The following is a 16,949-nucleotide window of genomic DNA, read 5'->3' as shown; positions in this document are numbered from 1 at the left end:
CAAATTTCCACTCTGGCGGAGCCTCACGATGAGGTGACGTCTGATGCGTTTCATCGCTCTTCACGAAGTGCGTCTATGGTTTAGAATTTCAGTGCTCGACTCGTTCCGTTCCGCACGCCTTCGGAGAACTATAGGAGCGGGTCGCATTCAGCATCGCTGGAACGTACACAAGGACTTCTCTATAGAGCGCGAGTGCGTTCTTTCAAACTGAAGGCTATTGTTGTCACCAGTTCGTTATCGCGAGTTGGAGCTGTGCTACTTCGGCTCGTACTCTCGTCATTAATTTCCGATTATTCATGGTATACTGCCGGCATGCTTATCGTCACTAAATCATTCAAGTTTGCAGCCGGAGAACTTCGCGATGAATAGTCGGGCTATTTTCGCACCCCCTGTGAGGTGCGACAGTTATTAAGGAGCCTCTTGCAAAGATGGGACGCGTAGCAATAATCCTAGGTGGGACGAAATGCCTGATTGACAGTGTAGATAAGCCAGCAATCTACGTATTGCAGTCGCTGGCTTTTCTGGGAGCATTATTTTAGCTTATGCGAGCATCTTTAATTACCTACCTAGTGTCGCTGCGGTTTCTCATACAATTCCTGCATTTTTTTTTTCTAGAAAGCCGTCTGAAACGGTGGAACAGCGCTGTCTGACGCCGATCTGACAGCTGATGCGCCGATCTGACAGCTGATGCGCCGATCTGACAGCTGATGCGCCAATGTGACAGCTGCTGCGCCAGTCTGACAGCTGATCCATCGAAGACAGTCAAGCTGCATAAGCGAGTTCTCGTACCGTTTCCTGACTCGCGTCCTCTGTGTTTAGTCGCGGTCTTGACTGGCTGTTCTTATGGCCGGTGAGAACGGAAAGCACTCTCTCTACTCGAGTAAGTGAACTTTGCAGCCTCAAGCTTGCCTTTAACTAAAATTAGAGGGAATGTTTAAACACACAGTCTCAGTCCGACTGCCAAATTTTAATGCTGTAGAACAATTTTCCGAAGAGAATTTAATCTTTGTAGTATTTGCGTGACTATATCTTCAGTCACAAAAACTATCGTTCCGAAATGACAAAAAATTTTAGCATTCTCGTGTGAAAGCTAATATCAGGAATGTATGCATGCGATGCTACTGCGTGGCCACTTTTTTTCCATTTTGTGTTCTTCTTTAAATTACATAATTGGCACCACAAAAATTGCACTTCCACTTTGCAATAAACATTTCATTTTGTGTATTGAAAACAGAAGCACTTATAAAATATGACCCCAGATTAGGATTTTGCATAAACTTTCAACATTTAAAACGTCCCACGAATAAGTCTGCTTTGCATATTACAAGAACAATAGTTTTTTTGATAACGCGAACTTCTGTGCTCTGAAAAAAAAAACGCAAACGGTGAAAAAATGGCTTCTAAAGTTTAGAAACGTGCCATTTCATTACGATTCCATGTATGATCTCTAAACCTTCCCCCGGAGCACACGTAGGTGCCTTCTTCAGCGCTCCATGTTCCGTGACAATAGCTTCGAACTTGCCTTTCTTTCTTTGTCACTTTTTGCGCTCTCAAGTGCTGTGACTCTTGCCCGTGGCAGGCACTGCCGGATGCTCCGTTCTCAGTGCCTCGCTGACGTGAAATGGCGCGAAAAAATAAAGTTAGGCCACTTGTCCGCGCCTGGTGGCGAGGGCATATATATATAAAAAGAAGAAAGAAAGAAAGAAAGAGCGTCACTGCCTTCTTGTCCTTATTGCGACAAGGAAATTTATTCACCCGTAGGCACACTTACAACTGTGGTAGGAACGAAAAGTACAATATGAGGTACATCACATATAATACATCATACTTGATGTAAACAAAACAGATTAACAAATGAAATAATAAATGGTGTCTTCTTGACACTGGCTTTGCCACACACAACAACAACAACAACAAAACTCATTACCGCATCCAGGCAAAAGCATTATTGTCGGCCTCGAATTTATGAAAGGTACTCGGGGCACATACAGACATAGTCTGAACTCGGGCAACCGAATTGAGCATTATTCTGGCTGTAGAAAGACTTTGCCTCGGGAGACGGTTATGTACCGCGTAGACCAGCGGCGAAGAAACTCGGCTTCACCGAGTTTGAACAATTGTTCTTCAAGATGACCCCATACTATCACCCGTAGTTTCCGCATTCTGGGGTACATTGCTCTATTTGTCTGCCGAGATCGTTCTGCGATGTTACGGAAGCACCGCAAAATGTAGCTAGCGCTGTAGTAGACGAGACTCGCAAACCGATCTCGGCGCTGGGGTGGCCGCACGATGGATATTCCGAACATTCTTGGAACTAGGTTCCAGAAGGTGCGTGCTACAACGCAGTCCTCTACTACATGCGCGTTGGTCTCTGTGCGCAATATATGCATTTATCGCGTGCGACTGCTACCAGAGCGCCAGCATCGGAAGAGGCGCGACCGTTCCTCCTCTTCGTCCTCTGCAGCTGCGTGGCAGGGAACCCTGGCAAGTGTGCGAGCGTCGCGCAACTGCGTTGTCGCCTTGAGCCCGCCCTGCCCACCATCGCGATGGGTAACACTTTTTGGAACCGAAGGCACGGAGAGAGAGAACTAAACTTTTATTTGCTGAAACGGTTATCTGAGTCAGAACCCGGTTCACCCTAGGTGGGAGGATTCCTTATTTCAAGAACCCTCTGGCTCGGGCTGCCTCCTTGGCCCGAGCGACGAGACTGCGTTGGTCGTCCAGGTCATCGGAGGAAAGCTGGTCCTCCCACGTTTCAGTTGTCGTATGGACCTGCGGTGAGTTGGGGCGCTCTTCTTGTGCTTATATGGGGCGGCCTTCTTTGGAGTCGTCTTGTGGAGCTTGTGAGGTAGGGTCTGCGGACGTGGCACGCAGTGGGCAATCCTGGGCCCTGTGTTGCAGGGTGTCTGGGACGTCGCAATGGGGGGCATGTGTACGTGCTGCGTAGGATATAGTCTGTGCAGGATTACTCCGTGTACGTAGGTGTTTGTCTGTAGGCGGCGCAGGATGACTTCTTCCTCTTTGCTCAGATTCTTGTGTGGTGAAGCGTACATTCTTCTGCTGATTCGGTGGTGTTGCAGATGCTCCGAGTACTTTAGGGCGATGTCATCAACGCTGGCGGCCGGCCTAGTGTGGGATGGCAGGAAAGCCCGGCTGGTATGCTCGCAGGCAGCGGCGTGTGCCGCCTCATTTCCTGTCGTTCCCTGATGGCCTGGCACCCAGTTGATGTGGGCGTTGGGGAGCGGGGCGCGTGCGATGTGATTTCTAAGCATTTTGAGTGCGGTTTCTGATATGCGTCCTTTTTGATAGTGGCGGGCTGCTGCTTGGGAGTCTGTTAGGATTACTGCTAGTTCAGGGCAAGTTGTTATTGCCAGAGCGATTGCCGTTTCCTCTGCAGCCTCGGGGGATCTTGCCCGGATGGTGACAGCTGCAAGTTCTTTGCCTTGGTGAGCCGTGACGCTTAGAGGAAAGGCGCTTCGTTTAATATACCGGGCAGCATCGGTGTATCTCGTATCAGGGTCTCGTCAGTATTTCTTGCTGAGTGTGCGGATTCTGCTTTGCCGACGCTTCTTATGGTAAGTTGGATACATATTTCGCGGTATAGTTGCAACGCTGATACAGTCCCGGTCTGCAGGTGAGATTCTTTCTTTCTGGTCTTTGTATGCAATGTAGCTTTCACTGTAGTTGAGGTAGCGCAAAACTACACGTCTGGTCAGTGTGAACTTGAGCCACTCTAGTTGGCGGATTTTATGAGCCTCAACGAGCTCTTCCCACGTATTGTGGACGCCGAGCTTGAGGAGTTTCTCCCTTGATGCCATGGGTGGGAGGGTCAAGGCTACTTCGATTGCCTTTCGAATGACAACATTGAGTTTCTTGATGTCAGCCGGCTTGAGCATCAAGTAGGGAGTTCCGTATGTGATATGGCTAGTTAGGAGAGCTTGAATTATGCTTAGTGTGTCGTGCTCCTTGAGTCCGCTTCTTTGGTTTGTGATCCTCTTGACGAGGTGCGTAACCTGTGACGGTGTGCGTTAGAGACGCGGGTGAGTGGCCCTCCTTGAGTCGTCCTTGTGGATGTAAAGTCCGAGTAGGCGAAGAGAGTCGACTGTAGGGATCTTGGTTCCGTTGAGCGAGACGCCAGGATCGGGTTCGATGTAGTTGTGAGAAAAAATTACTGCTGCAATTCCTTAGTGGGGACTTTGAGTCAAATAGTGCTTATACAGTCGCTCACACACACATATATATAGATATATAGCTATATATATATATATATATATATATATATATATATATATATATATATATATATATATATATATATATATATATATATATATATAATGAGAAGCCAACAAACAATGACACCAAGGACAACTTAGGGGAAATTACTTGTACTTACTAACTGAATTAAAGAAATGATAAATTAATGGAAATGAAAGTGGATGAAAAAACAACTTGCCGCAGGTGGTGAAAGATCCCACACCTATATATATATATATATATATATATATATATATATATATATATATATATATATATATATATATATATATATATATATATATATATATATATATATATATATATATATATATATATATATATATATATATATACCTCTTAATCTAAATTACTCGATGAGGCGGCCGTTACCTCTTCAAGTAATCAAAATATTCAATTGAAGAATTGACATAATTACACAAATTAATTATTTAATTAATTATTTTACGGCACCCATCTCAATATACAAGTTATAACCGCTGAGTTTGCAAGGCATATTCACTGGGAACGAATTCTCCGGACACCACCAGTTCCGAGATATTAATTTGTAAAATGTCCGACGAAATGCACTGGCGTTCCAGTTACTTTTTTTTTAAGGAAACCGCTGTTTTGTGCATTGAAGCACGAACGTAACTCGCACATCAATGCATTTCGTGCAGCAATGCATCAATGCTTTGCTTCTGAGCGTCGGGTCGCAGGTTCTTAACTCAGAAACGCCAGCGTTCGTGCTTTTGAATTTGCTGCGTTATTTTTGTTTTTATGCGAAGCATACTAGCCGCACAACCACGCTCTTCCTTGCTGTGCCGCGCGCGGCCGCGTAGCTTTATAGCCGGGTCTCAGCTCGTGCGCTCGCCTGCATGAGTTGTTTCTTCGTATAGCCGAACCAAATAGAGCCAAGCAACAGCAGTTCACCAGGCTAAACAGTGGTTCAACAACTAAAATAAAGGCTAGTATGCTTCGCATCCTGGGCTTAACCTTAGCTAAGCCACAGCCATTTTTTACGGAGCGCATATCGTTACGCGTAGCGGACGGACAGATCGACGGACAGATTTTCTGGGTGAGTCGTCGGAGTGGTTACGCTTCAAAGGCGCGTGTTCCGGCCGAAAATCACGCTTACTCGTACATAAAAGATAAGAAAGAGCTCCAAGCACAAGAAGCGCAGTGTACCTTTAATTCACTTCTGAAAGGGAGCCGAGCCAGCTGGAGTCCTGACGCAGCTTAATGACTTTTCACTGCCATTGTAAACGTAAGGCTAACTGAAAAATGTACGAGTAGATTCGTTGTTTCACTATAAAATGCCACCTTTCTTGGAGCGCTCATATCAGAATCCAGAAAATTTGGCGGGACGTTAAGGTTTCATCTGAAAACCGGGGACACGAAGACACATCTCCACGGAGAGAAGAACCGCTTTAGACATGCAGAACCGCCTGACGTCAGAGAAATAAGCGAACCCAATTGGTTGGCGCATCTATGCAAATTGTGTTTGAGTTGGAAGCGTAGGTGTACGTACAGAGCCCGTAATGTAAAAGCGTTCTGTGTCCGTTTGTTTTCGTTCCTTATAATAACCAACATTTACCAACGGAAGCTCTGTATAACCTTTTATATAAATATAACCTTGCGTTCTTAGGTTGTCACAGACCATAGTGAAATCTGCTACAGACAGGCTGTGTCACATCACCACGGCGTCAGCTTTCACCGCTGCTAACGTAGACAAACATCCTAGCCGACCTACAATGCGTAGCCGGCATGTAAATCGACGTGAGAAGCTAAAGTCGCGAATTGGTAGTCATAAAAGAAACCGCGAATGTATCTTGTTGTCTATTCGAATGAAGCGTATGCAAGGTTACTTTCGTTTTACAACCATCGATCGTTACGTTTCAAAGCGAATTCTACATTGCATCTACGTTGCTGCTACATTTGATATCGGATACGTCGTCGCGCGACGCCGCACGAAAAGTGCTGCGTAACTACATCGCTAACCGCTTCGCCGCAAACGGAAGAAGCGCCGTTAAGAACACGAGACGAGCGAAACACGCGGAAGGGGCGCCTTGTGAAACCTGTTCGAACCGAACCGGGGCAAATAAATAATTCACGACGAAGCAATTTGTCTTCGACGTATATGCAGGCTGGCGCGCGCGCGCGAAGCTATGACGCAGCGCTGCTGTTCGCGGAAAAGAATGCGGACTGTTCCGAACACTTGCCGTTGCATTCTCTCCGCACGAATATGCGCTCGAAAGACTGACAATGGCAGCTGCCTTGAGACATTTACACAATAGACCACTGTCGGAGGACCTCTTGCTACGCGCATGGCCACAGAGTTGGCAGGCGATAGAGACAATGCGTGCTCTTTCACGTTTCTTAGGCGACACGGGCCCGGACTCACGCTTGTGATAACATTTATGCAATGTGTACTTCACCTCGTTCCTCCCATTATCATCCCACATTGTGGCCTTTTCTCTTCCTCTCTTCCCGTTCCCTTACGTAGAGTAGCAGGCGAGATGCTCCATTTTCCGGCCGACCTCTGTACATTTTCTAATCATTAAACTACTTCTCTTCTTTCCACGCAAAGTCCGCCGGAACGCTCGAAGGAGCTCGTACAATGCAACGGCGGTATATACACTAGGCTGGCCGCGCCACTTGCGCGTTAAAAAAATGTTTCGTTATACAATGAACGAAGAAAGAAAGAGGCTCGGGTTTTTCACGCCCTTTGTCAGTTTCGCCGACGCCATTGCAGTCGCGTTGCGACAGTTTTGGCTTGCGTGGCTGCAGCGAACGAACGGTTTCGAAAAAAAGAAATGAAAAGAAAAATGAAATAAGAAGTCTGCAAAACCAACCGTGACGCGAACTTGGCAGCGCGCTCGAATGGCGGGAAGGGCGCCATTTGTGCAAGTCGGAGAAAAATAAACCCGCCGTCGCAGGCTGCTAATAAAAAGAAAACAACGAAACGAGAGATGGCAGAAAGAAGCCTGCGGAAACGAAGTGGCCTGGAGATCGCACTCCATACAAAGCGAACGGAAGACCGTGTAAACGGTGGCTGAGGAACCGTTTCCGACAGTCAACGCAGTGTATACGTGGCAAGCAACGGAAAGAGAAGTATTCGGATCACGTGTGGGACGGGAGAGATTTGTGTCTAGCATAGCAGCTAAAGAAAATAAATATATAGCGGAAGGAAAAAAAAAATCGTGTTTTCTTTTTCTATCTTTTCTTTTCTTTTTCTCTTTCCTTTTTTTTGGCACAGCGTCGCAGTAGCAGCACGTGTCACCAATGTGACATTTGGATATGAAACTCGTCGTTCGGTTTGTGCTGCTAATAAGTGTCGCCTCCGGGAACAAGGCGAGGCAAGATGTGAGTGCACATTTTTTTTTCAACACCAGGGATCAGTGTTCTTCGCGACGCATGTCACGGAGAACACTGACCTCTGGTGACCTTCGCGCGGAATGCGAAGGGATTCAACCAGCGAGAACCAGTACGTTGCGCATGCAGAACTTCCAGAAGCGCTTGGATTTAAAGTGGACGGAAGTACGTATCAGTCGGTCAGCAGTCAAGATAGGCAAGAGACGTCTAGTGTATTCGCGGATAAAAAAAAAGCAGGGAAGAGACTGATAGGACCACAGCCATTGCAGGCATAGGCAGCGGTACAGGGTAGACAGAGAATATTAAAGAGATGTGTACAAGAATGCTAGAAGGAAAAGCATTGATAGCATACCTCAGTAACTCAAGCAAGCTAGGTTTCAAAGGGGATGCCAATAAATCATCATCATCATGTCGTTGGCATTGTTGCTAAGGAACTCGAGGCCATCGTATAGGAACAAGTTGCCTGCTTCAGTACGTCTTCGTTCTCTTGAAGGGACACTAAGAATGAACTTTAAGCTTTGTTAATAAGTAACGGTTAGTCTAATAGTTTGACGGCAACGCGTCCAGCCGGGAAAGTGCATGTCGAAAAAGAAAAAAGCGGGAGTCGAGGTACCGTTCAAACTGGTATCGAAATTTAAGGACGTTTCGGCTTCCATGCGGTATCCTCGTCCCCAGCAAATAAAGTTATGCACATCCAACGCACAATTTTCCATCTGTGTGAAGCGGTTAATCAAATGCGATAACTTTGCCCATTTCATTCCTGCGTCTGAAAGATCCAGTTGTGCAGAAAATGCGTCCGGAACGCTCTCGGAGCTCCGTCGCCTGCGGAAATCGACGCGTTCCATCCTCGACAGGTAGCGCCGTTGGGGTCAGCCAAGCGGCCGCGAATTCAACAACGGCTGTCACGTTTGCCTCCATTGCAGCCTCTCTGACGCGGCAGGCCACACCTGCTTTTTTTAAACAGCGGCCGCGGTAAAAGATTAGCCCTGGAAGTGCTGGCCAATGCAGTTGACCGCCGAAGCGGCAGGCGTGGAACACCCTTTTTTAACCGCGGTTATAACATATTAATATTATTTGGGGTTTTACGTGCCAAAACCACTTTCTGATTATGAGGCACGCCGTAGTGGAGGACTCCGGAAATTTTGACCACCTGGGGTTCTTTAACGTGCACCTAAATCAAAGCACACGGGTGTTTTCGCATTTCGCCCCCATCGAAATGCGGCCGCCGTGGCCGGGATTCGATCCCGCGACCTCGTGCTCAGCAGCCCAACACCATAGCCACTGAGCAACCACGGCGGGTCGGTTACAACATAGTACGTGATCCTATAGGAGCAGGCAACCGGCCAATAAACACTCGTACGCTACCACCCTGTGGTGTCAATACGGACAAATATGAGGTCCTCGTTTGAACAGATAAACACACCGTCTACACACACACACACACACACACACACACACACACACAGACACACACACACACACACACATACATATATATCATTATCATTAGAAGCCAACAAACACTGACACCAAGGGCAACATAGGGGTAATTGCTTGTGCCTAATAAATGAAATAAAGCAACGATGAAATAATGGAAATGAAAGTAAAGTGGATGAAAAATACAACTTGCCGCAGGTGGGGAACGATCCCACAACCTTCGAATTTCGCGTGCGATGCTCTACCAATTGAGCAATCGCGGCGCCGTTTTCCCGTACACTTTCTTGGATATTTATGTGCACTAGTAGAACCCTGGGAGTGCTAACCAGCGCCATCACTCACAGACCTAGGCGGCGGATGCGGAACATCCCTTCTGCCGCAGGCGTCTCGAGAACGTGATCTTTTCCTTTCTTCTACTAGGAAACATAGGTTCCGCTAGGAAACATACGGTAACGGTAGTAACGGTACGGTAACGCGACGATGCTGCTGATGATGATGCTGCTGATGATGATTAATGGCTCATATACAGGCTTTGCAGAATAACACAGCGACGTGCAGAGCGCGAAATAATAACTTTGCTGAATAATGTTTTTTTCAGGTGTAGATAAGCATGTAGCATTGATAAACCTGATCAACCTGACGCTCAGTATGATCGATGAAATCCAGTACGAGCCAAGCCACCCCCAAGCCAGGTCGGCGCATCTTCTCTCTTGTTGCGTTGCATCAACAGAGGGCTGTTAAGGCCTTGCGTCCCAATAGTTCTCCTTATAGAGGACAACAAACTTCCAAAACGGCTTTAGCTGCACGTGATCCTCTGTTTTACTAGTGCACTGTGATAGTAGCCGACTGTCATCGCATCGTCGGTGCCCTCTAAGTCTCTCGTTCCTTTTAATTTTTATACCTCCCTGTCGTCCATTACTATAGTGCAGGGTAGAAAACCGCATTTTCGGTTCTGGTTAGCCTTCATGTCTTGCTGTCTTCTTTCCTTCCTTTATGAATCTCAGCAGAGTGGCGCGTTACTGAAATCGATATGACTGTGATGGAAACAAGGAATCCTTAGCCCAGAGGCTTCGGTTACTCTGATAGCTTCCTCGTTTAACTGCACCGTTTTTCACATTTTCTAAGTTCCTGCCTTTCTTCTCGGTCTGTTTGAGAGTGCACATGCTGATGTTTTACCGTAACCATTCACACAACTCTGGTAGTGAATCTTCCGCAAAGCATATGGAACATAGATTACTAAAACTTGTTGCTGGACGAGTTGGCTCACTATGCCTAATAAAAAATATACCAACGACTATGATACCCCCTAACGCGAAATCTGAGCACAGCTCTCTACGTGTTTTCATTTCGCGATACATTGGCTGTCGCGGACAATACCTCTCGTGCGGCACGTTGCAAAGTGTGGCGTGACTGCCTCGCTATGCAGGGGATCGCGAAATTCAGCGCATTGGATGATGCGTGGCCGCGATTCACAACAGCCGCCGCAGACAGACCTTCGCTCATGCAGCGCTTTGTTTCCCTTTACGGTTTCGGTGGCGCCATCAGTGAGCAGACGACGGCGCGCTACCCTGGCGCCATCTCGTAGCGGTCGTCGCCGCAGCACCCGTCTTGCGCGGCACAACGCTTTTCTCGTCACCCTTTCGCCATACTCTCCTCCTCCGCTTTCCTCCTCGCGCTCCCTTCGCTTTCGCCAACTTTCATCTCCCGCTGCGCTCCGCGTTCGTTCCTTTATCTTTCGCTGTGCTCGCTCGCTCGGTTACGAGGGACGCCGAGACACGCCGACGCTCAACGCAGGAACAGGCGCCTAAGACCTGCGCGATAAGTATGCGGGGAAGCGCTGACGAAGATGGACAGGGCAAGGCAATCCCTGCGCCATATGGAGGAAGGAAAAAAAGATTAAGAAGGAGAATAACGTCAGGCCGCTAGTTTCGGCAAGATAACATCCTCTGACGCAACCCTTCGTTTCCGTCGGGGCCCACCTGCATGTTGACTCTTGGGAAATAGACCTCACATGGTCGCCTTTTTGGTCGGCCATTATTTGGTTGGTGATTGCATGATTGGCCCTCGCCGCTCGTTCTCCTCTCTATTGGTCCCTATACTCGCCGCACGCTAGGCGTTTAGAACTTACGTGGTGGTGGCCTTTTTTCCCATAAGGCTTTCCTTTGCTTCCCTAAGATGGGGCTTTAAAATTATCATGTTACGGTGCTTCCTCCTTGTCTTTTTCTTTTTCGATGTGTATTTTACTACACACATATGCCTTATGGCGTAAGGTAAAAAAAAAACGATATAGAGAGGGGGAGGGTCATGACTTACTAAGCCCTTAGGCATGCAGACAAAAACGTCACACTCTTGTGCGAGCACCTCTTTTTCAGTTCAGAGAGAAACTATTTCTTTTAAAGAAGCACCAACCACACAGCCATTCTTACGATGGGCCTCACGCCCTAACCAGCGTCCTGACATTTCTTTCTTAGGCACGCCTGTCTGCATCACGCAGCCTTGACCAAGGAACAGTGGAAACCAAACGCATCGTAACACACGCAAGCGACAATAATAACACGCATACACAAGACAACGGAGGCTGAATATAAGTCGGTAAACAAATCTCTCGCTTGCGGATTCGCTTCTGCGATTCCAATATTAAGTAAGCAGAAAAAGGAGTGCGTAGGTCGTCATAAAGAACATTTTCCCTCAACTCACCTCTCCTTCTCCTTCCAGCGCCTCCTCCCCCACCCCTCCTAACATTCCGCTCAATTCCCCACCGCCTAGTCCACCAAAAGAGGCGAGGCACAAGAAAACAACACGCATTTGTTGCTCTTCGCCGTCGGCGTGCGACTACAAGAAAGCCGTGTACGAGAAGATCATGCTTAGGGTATAAATCCATTTTGATGGCAGGGCGACTGCAGTCAGACGCCATATCTCCTGCTTCACTACGTCCCTTTGCTTGCTGAGCACACACAGTTTATCGAAAGAAACAAGAAAAAAAAAACAAAGCCAAGGACAACTGCAGCAACTGAAGAATAACGCGAAAAGAGGGACTCGAGAGGGAGAAACGTGCGGGAACAGAAGGAACAAGACAGGGTTGGCCGCCGAGACGCCAGGCCAGCAACGGGCGAACTGCCGTCGCGCCATGCATTGCATTTTCTTTTTTCTGGCCTCTTATTTCCTGTCCCAGGCCGAGGTCGGTTTGGCGCAATCGAAGCCAGGGATCAAGCTCTCGCGAGAAAGGGGCGGCGGCTCCTCGTCCGCCCCCTCCTCCTCTCCATATTCCCTTTCCTTATTTTGCTTTTTTTCGCGCATTGGTCTGCCTGCCTTCCGCCTTTAGTGAGTCGATACAAGGCAGCTGCTGCTCGCGGCTGCCCACCGCCCCCCCTTAGCTGCCCGATATCTTAAGCGCTACTCCCCACGCGGAGTGGGAGCCCCTACGCTTCGATACGCGAAAGAGAGATGGCGCTCAGCCCGGGGTTTGTTGGGAACTATCTGAAGACCTGTTATGGGGGCGAAAAGGAAATCCCATCTACACTTGAATTCCTGGCGAGAAATCACCTGCGGCCTGCCGCTTCTATCTATCTATCTATCTATCTATCTATCTATCTATCTATCTATCTATCTATCTATCTATCTATCTATCTATCTATCTATCTATCTATCTATCTATCTATCTATCTATCTATCTATCTATCTATCTATCTATCTATCTATCTATCTATCTATCTATCTATCTATCTATCTATCTATCTATCTATCTATCTATCTATCTATCTATCTATCTATCTATCTATCTATCTATCTATCTATCTATCTATCTATCTATCTATCTATCTATCTATCTATCTATCTATCTATCTCGGCTTAATTCACCCAATGCATAACATTCGTCATCGGCTTAGGTTGTAGCGAGACAGGTCGTAACCTTTCATCGCCGGAATATAATAAATCAGCCATTTCGATATTACCGTCGTCGTCAAGCCATCGTCCTGTCGCCATTTTGCCGTTGTCGTCACATACACGCTCGCATCGCACATAGAAAGACTTCTTGCCTTAAACGGACATGCTCCGCCATCTAGCCGCACTTTGGAGAACCCCCAAACAACGCTAGCTGTCTGCAAAGTACTTCGCATAACGTTCATTCCAGCAGAATGTGAGATGGGCAGGTGGGCATGGGCATGCAAGTTTCTTACTCGCCGTGCCTCGGGCCTTTTCAACAAAAAGAATTCCACTCTCCCTCAAAAATGCGAAGCAGCGACAGGAATGGGGAATATAACCTCGGTCTGTCTGGACAACATTTCGATGCTGCAACCATTATGCCCCATTTTCTTTCGCATTATGCCACGGTCGACATGCCTGTCTCGTGCCAACTAACATTCTGAGATGACTGAATGAATGAATGAATGAATGAAAACTTTATTGTTCCACCGAGCTGGGGTGCCCGCCTCTTAACCTACACGTAGGTAGGGGAGGAGGACGAAGCAGTCTACGCGGGTTGAGGACGGTGAGTCTTCACGGCCTCAACGGCCAGGCGGATTGCTCGACGCTGGTCGTCTTCAGCCTCGCTCTGGAGCAAGGCCTCCCAGGCTTCTCTACTGACAATGTTTTCCGTGGCAGTAGAGTGGCCCGGGCGTCACGTCGCATAACACGAGCGAGACCACGTGAGCACGCGTGCCAGTTCCCGCTGAACTACAGACATTTAATGCGCCAATAATAATGAACCTTCCCACTGCTTTTCGTGCGCGCCACGTCGCATAGCAACAACTTGCTTATTAAAGCGACAGCATGCCAGTCCCTCTCGTGCTTCCCTCATGGCATGTAGCGCTTTGAGGCGCTGTGTCAGATTAGCCCCCCCCCCCCCTCCCTCCCCCCTTTCTATTTCGGGGTTGGCCCACGTTCCCAAGCCCCTTTAATTTCTCGCTGCACATAGCGCAACGTGTAGACGTTGTGCGACATTGTACGGGAATGGTCTATGTCGAGAAAAAACACGTAGTATAAAGCTTTTTTTTTTTCGCCGGAGTAACAGGAAATCAGTTGTCGTGCTGTCGCCAAAATACTACCGTCGTAGCCATCGTATTGTTGCTGTGAGGTCACACACACAATTGCTCGCCTTACACAAACAGGCCGTCGCATCTGATAACGCTCTGCAAAACTCCAAACGATGCCCTATAGGCACCTGCCCGCAAACTGTTTCGCATAACATCAATTTTCAGAGTGCGTGGGATTTGAAAAGTACAGCGAAGCTGTTTATGGCTAGGGTTCCGTGAAAGCTTCATGTGTGCGAGCAAAAACTATCGCTATCAGCAATGACTCATACCACCTAAGCAAGCAAAAGCTGCAATGGCCAATGGCTCATCCCTCTCGTAAAGCAGAGGCTACATATATGTAGCCTCTGCATTTTTGCTTGCATCTTTGCTTGCTTAGGTGGTATGAGTCATTACTGATAGTGATAGTTATTGCTCGCACACATGAAACCGATCAAGACAAAATGTCTTCTTACCTCTGTGTCGTGTTCTAAACAGCTTCGCCGTTCATCCACCTTCACAGAATGGAATGGCTCATGAAATTTTATTTTATTTTTCTGTGTAATATAGGGCATGAAGCATCAAAATCGGAAGCAGCAGGTAAAGGAAACTTTCGTTTCGAATGCATCTCAATGTCGGTGCGGTGCGCTAGAACAAGTGCTATACAATGTTGAATTGATACTGCACCACATGCCTCATTCGTATGGTGTGAGTTCTTCGGCGTCTTCGGCGTCTTACTCTTTTTATTTTTTTTTTCTCTCTCTCTCCCTTTTAATACAAATTATCAAACACTGACAGAACCCATAGCCAGAGGCTAGTGTGGGGTTCAGAAACAAAAATACACGATGGCGATGACACTGCACTTGTGTAAAATAGAAAGCCCAAAATCACGGCGAAAGTCCAAAGTACACTATACAATGAGGAGAAAATAATATGCATTTTACAGCACTATGAATGAAGATCCACAGATCCACAAGATCCAAAGATCAGCTCTGATCCCACGCACTGGCGGTCTGTCCTTTTCACACCGATATCAGAACTTTGTGAACTCCATTTGGACTCGAGAATCGGCTTCCGTCGCGTGGAAGCCGATTCTCGTTGTCTCGTCAGCTGCTCTGCACGTTTTGCCCTGCGCTTCCTTCGATGTGCTGGCGTCCCGCACTTAGTTCTTTACATAACACGACTGCTTCTGCATATGTTTGGCTTCCGGTTCCCTGGATCGCGTGGCGATCTGCGCACGTAAGTCGGGCTGGGCTCGCTAGAGGCCACCTGCTGCTCTGCGCCAGTAAGGAAGAGAGAATAGATTAAGGAGATACATGCACAATGCTATAGGCTTAGAAGCATGAAGCAGGCTAGGCGACTATTTGTGACCGCTCCGTTCCGAAGGGGATGCCAGTTAATCATCATCAACGTCAGTGACTGGCTTCGTCTTTGTCTTCTCTGACTGGGCGTCTATAACTCTATGTGGGCTTAGATTCGTGGATCCAGTCCCTATTGCCAATCATTGTTATTCCTGCGTTGAACGCGAAACAACTAACGATTTCCTTCTTTCCCGCCCCCGCTTCTCTTACTACCTGCAGGTTGTTCTTCGTTTGTCATCTTAGCATCGTCGATCTCGTATCTATGTTCGTTAATTTGGAACATGTCAGCTGAGTGCCATTCACGGGTCCATTGTAACGTGGAGTTTCCGACAAAAATTACAAGAGGTGGCGCAGGGATCATTCGGCTGGTTCAGCTACCACGGGGACGACGGCTAATGCATGGATTTGTCTAATCTTCGTGCTTGCGGCTTTAGACGTTCTTGTGGCTTTTTTTTTACTACGCCATGCTTTCTTTTTGGATTTCAACGCCAATCGTAGCCTTATAAACACGTCAGTGCAACAAGTTCCTGCGTGAATTGTTGCACTTATACGCGGTATTTTGTTTGTGACTATCGATTTGCAAAGTCATAAAGCCGTTTGAAGCCAGTAGGACGAACTTTGGGCCAATCGAAGTTTTTGCCTGTCATTTTCCCCTGCTGGCGTAACCGCTGTTACTGCTGCCACCTCTTGTTACGAGCTCGCGCCTCCACTTGTTACGGGGACGGGGTCTCGCCGACCTTCAACAGCGTCTGCTTGGAGCTCGAACCATATTGACCATCGGAGAGGGTGCGGCAGGAAAGACGAGATGATGTAAAAACAATAACAGAAGTTTAATACATCGTTACGGGTGAGCGGGGCGCTCCAAGGGAAAAAGTACCAGACCGTTCGGTATGCGTGCTCCTGCATGCAAGGGCAGAGATCTTGTCCGTGGGGTCTCGCTGGCCTTCTTATGCCATTTACCATCAGGGCAACCGCATTCTCTCTTGCTTCCTGGTAGAGGGCCTTGTGAGCACACTGGTCAGTTCGAACAAAGGAATGCGGAGAAATATCGTTCCCTGGTCATCCACACAGAAGAATACGGAATAAACCCACTCACTGGCGTAGAGGTTGGGGGACGTAGCTACCATCGGGTCAACACACTGGGCAACCCACGTACAGGAATTCGGAGGAAAGCCACTCACTGGCTTAGAAGGGCTGAACGGAGGACAGCGGAGAGTAGGATTCGCACTGGTGCATAATCCGGTTGCACACATCCAATGGACAAGCCTTTTAATGTTGGCGAGCGTGATTAGGCGCGTCGAGTCTCAGGCGCCTGGCATCCGTTTCCTTCATCGGCGCACACAGTGAACCGTAACATCGTCTTACTCGCATCGCACCTATTCACTAACGCCAGAGTTCCCTTCTGTGTTTCTTGTAGGAAGCTAGAGAATGTGGTTGCTCGGCATAAATTCGTTAATGCGTTGGAAATTCGCGCCGAGGAGGACGATCTGATCAACAATGGCACGAGTGC

The 16,949-nt window shown here is 47.7% G+C and overlaps 1 protein-coding gene across 1 annotated transcript in view; it reads left to right on the top strand.

The window, feature by feature from the left end:
* Positions 1-621: 621 nt before the first annotated feature.
* The window catches only part of LOC135899864 (probable cationic amino acid transporter), a 203,714-nt gene continuing 187,386 nt past the window's right edge, over positions 622-16,949 (top strand). Inside the window, exon 1 of the mRNA XM_065429257.2 lies at positions 622-880. The gene's annotated coding sequence lies outside the window, so the exon portion shown is untranslated. The remainder of the gene's footprint in view (positions 881-16,949) is intronic.

The sequence above is a fragment of the Dermacentor albipictus genome, chromosome 2 (assembly GCF_038994185.2).
Source record: "Dermacentor albipictus isolate Rhodes 1998 colony chromosome 2, USDA_Dalb.pri_finalv2, whole genome shotgun sequence".
NCBI classification, from domain to species: Eukaryota; Metazoa; Arthropoda; class Arachnida; order Ixodida; family Ixodidae; genus Dermacentor; species Dermacentor albipictus.
This window is presented reverse-complemented; position numbering and strand designations above follow the sequence as displayed.